Here is a 4,642-nt window from a genome sequence, read left to right on the forward strand (position 1 = left end):
CCCCCGCCCACACCCACCGGGGGGAGGGAGGCCGGCGCGGCGTCCACGCTGAGCGTGCGCTTACGCAGCTCCGCGTCCAACCCCGAGACCGGGACAGTAGGGAAACTGAGGACAGGAGGGGGCAGGGACTGGCCCGGGGCACACGAAGTGGGCGGAGTCCAGAGGTGAAGGGAAGGTTCCGACCTCTTAGGCCGGGAAGGGCTCGACTCACCCTTCCCATGGGGTTTGCTTTGGGAATGACAGCCTCTAAGATCCTGAGGATCCCTGCCCATCTCCCATGTGGGCTCTTTTGCCTGGGCTTCTCCGCGCACGCACAGGCGCAGGCCTGCGCACACATGCTCACACACACGCAGACACACACTTCCTGGGGCTCAGAGTAGGACGGGACGCTGGGGAAGTGACTGGGGGAAAGAAGAAAGAGGGCGGGGGCTGCTCTGTCATGGGCAGGGGCATCTAGTACCCAACAACATGCCCGGGGCCATGGCACGGGGTGGGGGGCAAGGGGAGGACACGCCAGCTTGATGGGCGGGGGTTCTCCAGGGTTCCCAGGATCTGTCTGGGCTGGGGCAGCGTGGAGAGGACAGATTGTGGGGTTCTGTGTTCACCGCCGTGATCACCTGGAAGCAGGAAGAGACCCCTTCAGCGCGGACGGGACTGGAGGAAAGGAAGCCTCAAATTCCTGCTCTGTAAATTGGAATGTTCGGCCTGGGTGACCCCAAGGGTTCCACAGGCTCGTAGACGTGTCTGTCGGCCTTGGGTCTCCACTGGGGATGCTCCCACTACCCGCTGAGGTCTGTGGAAAATGCCTTCTTCTTGAAGGTCCTTCTAAGCAAGAGAAGCCTGGGGGGCTGAAGGGCTGAGGGCCTGAGGTGGTGCAGAGTGCGCCCAAGCTCTGGACCACTCTTGTGGGGCAAGACTGTCCTTGTTGAAGCCTCAGGGTTCTTATTTGGAAGTGGGGCCAGAGCTGTTGCCCTGGTTGGAGTGGGGAGGCCTCACGAGTGAACTGGACACCCCAGGGCCAGCAGAGGGAAAGAGGGGAGCTAATGAAGCTTCCGAGGCTCCTTGAATTACCCCTGGAGCCTGCAGGTTCTGCTCCTTTGACCCTCTGGGACTCAGGAGAGCTGCTACCTTGACAACACGCAAACAAAGGTGTGTGTTTTGTTTTCTGGGTTTTCTGCCCGAGGCTGCTGCTGTGCTAGTGCCGGCCACCAGGGGGAGGCAGTGCCCATTGTGCTCCATGGAGCAACTGGAGTCAGGGAGAGCCCCGCAGGGTCCCTCTGGGTGACCCCGGCCTCCACCCAATGCACACCCCCCATTACTAGCATCCCTCTCCACAACGTTAGCTGCTCAGATGCGGGAGTGGGCTCCGAGAGCCTCCTCTATCCCTTCAGCAGGTGTGCCCAAGCACTCACCCTGGATAGGGGAGCAGCATTGGGCTTGGGCGTGGCTCTGAAAATGACCCAGGTGGGCCTGCCCTCTGGAGCTGGCAGTCTGGAGGGGGCGGTGGACAGCGCACAAAAGCAAACAGGCAAAGAAAGGAAAAAGGAAGTGCTGCAGCGAAAATAATGCCAGTGCTGCCAGGGAGGGCTGGGGCCTGCTGGGTGGGGGTCTGAGAGGTCTTGCTAAGGGGACATCTGTACTGTGACCAGAAGACAAAGCATGGGCCAGCCCTGCACGAGTCTGGACAGTGTGATGGAGAAGGCTCAGCAGACAGGGCTGGGAGGCACAAATAAGTTTGGCCAGAGAGGAGTGAGAAAACAGGCCAGTGTGGCCCAAGTGAGCTGGGGGCGGGAGGGAAAGCCCAGGGGCCTGGAGACAGCTGTGTGACAACACTACCCTAATGTACAGCTTTCAGCAACAGACACTGATCATCGCACAGCTTCTGTGGACCCAGATCCAGGGCAGCTCAGCTGGGTGCCTCAGCCCCCAGGTCTCAAGGGAGGCTGGGACTGGGCAGGACCGGCCCTCAGGCCTTTCTCATGTTATTGGCAGGATTCAGTTTTGACTGAGGGTGTCAGTTCCTCTGTGACTGTTGGTGGGGACCCTCCCTTGGTTCACTGCCATGTGGGCCTCTCTGTAGGGCAGGCAGCTCACCGCATCAGAATTCACTTCCCCGGCGTGAGGGGTGAGGGTGGGGAGGAAAACAAGAGCAAACAAGCAAGACAGAAGTCATGGTTTTTTGTAAATCTTGGAAATGACCTCACGTCACTTGTGCTGTATTCTGTTGGTGAGAAGCCAGTCACTAAATCCAGTCACCCTTGGAGGAAGGGGATCACTCAGCAACTTATGTATCAGGAGGCAGGGATCTCTGGAGCCAGTGTGGAGGCTGCCTGGGACAGTGGCTGAGAGGAGGCAGTCAGGCCTGATTCTAAACATAATGGAGGCCAGGTGCGGTGGCTCACACCTGTAATCTCAAGGCCGGGCGCGGTGGCTTAAGCCTGTAATCCCAGCACTTTGGGAGGCCGAGGCGGGTGGATCACTTAAGTTCGGGAGTTCAACACCAACCTGGCCAACATAGTGAAACCCCATCTCCACACACACACACAAAAATAAATACAAAAAGTAGTCGGGCGTCTTGGCAGGTGCCTATAATCCCAGCTACTTCAGAGGCTGAGGCAGGAGAATCACTTGAACCTGGGAGGTGGAGGTTGCAGTGAGCCAAGGTCATGCCACTGCACTCCAGCCTGGGCAACAGAGCCAGACCTTGTCTCAACAAACAAACAAACAAACATAATGGGAGCCAATGGAAGGTGTTCCCACTGGGAGATGCTTCCATATGCCACAGGGGGCCGACATCTGATGTTTGCCTAATTTTCAACCCGTTCATGGTGCAGACAAGGAAACCAGACTAAGAAGGGAGTGACTCCCTAGATACAGCACCAGTGCCCATCCTGTCCCACTTGTATTCCGGGCTGCGTCTCACCCCTGTGAGAAGTTTCTTTCCTCACAGTTGTAAAGGCCAGAGGCCCAAAATCCAGGGGTCAGCAGGGCCCTGCTGTCTCTGAAGACCCCTTCCCTTCCTAATCCTTCCATCTCAAAGTCTGTGCAGTAGCTAACAGGTTTTGTAGTATTGTCTCACATTAGCATGGTGATGTCCCCAGGAAGTAGATGTTAGGACCATCCCCCACTGTGCAGGTCGGGAGACTGGGGAGGCCCTGAAAGGCACAATGACTAGTTTGGGGTCACAGAACTGGCAAGAGGCAGGAGCTTGGCGACCCAGATGGCTTTCCCTCTCTGAGCCTCAGGGGCTGGGAGCATGAGAACACAATGGTTGGCTGTCCCAGCTCCCAGAGTGACTGTGAGTACCTGGAAGTGCCCCTTGTCCCCCCTCACACACCTGCCATCGCTCTTCCCCATTCCCTTAACCCCCAGCATTGCTGCCGCTTGATTTTTATGAACATCGGAATATGACGAAGTAGCAAAGGCGGATATTCGCTCATTCATTTTGCATCTGTCTCCTGGGTCCAGGCCATGCCAGAGGAGGGGGTAACACAGTCTGGGGAGTTGCCAGGGGAAGGGGCAGTGCTCATCTGGGGAGTGAGTGGGCACAGAGAGATTCCAGAAGGAGGTCTCCTGTGGTCGTGGTTGATTCGCAGAGGGGAGGTGTGGTGATGGCGCAGAGGGCGACGACTGGGGCCAGTGTCTAGCAGGTCAGTTTCCCGGGCTGCTGTCACAAAGTGCTGGGTGGGTCAACACAACAGAAATTTATTCTCTCACAGTTCTTTTTTTTTTTTTTTTTTTTTGAGATGGAGTCTCGCTCTGTCGCCCAGGCTGGAGTGCAGTGGCCGGATCTCAGCTCACTGCAAGCTCAGCCTCCCAAGTAGCTGGGACTACAGGCGCCCACCGCCTCGCCCGGCTAGTTTTTTGTATTTTTTAGTAGAGACGGGGTTTCACCGTGTTAGCCAGGATGGTCTCGATTTGCTGACCTCGTGATCCGCCCCTCTCGGCCTCCCAAAGTGCTGGGATTACAGGCTTGAGCCACCGCGCCCGGCCTATTCTCTCACAGTTCTAAAGGCCAGAAGTCCAAAATTCAGGAGTCAGCCAGGCCCTGCTATCTCTCAAGGCTCTAGGAGAGGATCCTTCCTTGCGTCTTCCAAACTCTGGTGGCTGCCAGTTTCTTTGGCATTCGTTCCTGGTGTTGTAGGCCTGTGACTCCAAACTGTGCCTTCATCATCACATGGCCGCCTGTGCGTGACTGTCCAATTTTCCCTGTTATCATAAGGATAGCCGTCACTGGATTAAGACCCACCCTAATCCAGTATGACCTCATCCGGATTCAATCCGCGCAGACCCTATTTCCAAATAAGATCTCATTCACGGGTACCAGGGATCTTTTTGGGGGACACAGTTCAACCCGTAACAGGAGTATTGGGAATGACTCCCCTCCCACGGGCCGGGTACCCGCGTGCCTACGGGGACTAGGGAAGCAGCAGGGAGTCAGAGGACATCCCAGGAACCCAGCCCCCAGCTAGGGGGTGTGGGGGCGTGAGCGGAGCCCGCCTGCTCCCCAGCTTGGCGCATTTTGGCGGCAGCACCAGCAGGTGGCGCTGTGCACTCCCGTGCGGCCGCCCAGCCCGGCGCGGAGCTGCGGCAGACAAAGGTCTCCCTTTCGGGTTGCGAGGAGCTTGCGCACAGCTGTAAA

This window comes from Colobus angolensis, unplaced genomic scaffold, assembly GCF_000951035.1.
Source record: "Colobus angolensis palliatus isolate OR3802 unplaced genomic scaffold, Cang.pa_1.0 Scaffold9, whole genome shotgun sequence".
Classification (NCBI taxonomy): domain Eukaryota; kingdom Metazoa; phylum Chordata; class Mammalia; order Primates; family Cercopithecidae; genus Colobus; species Colobus angolensis.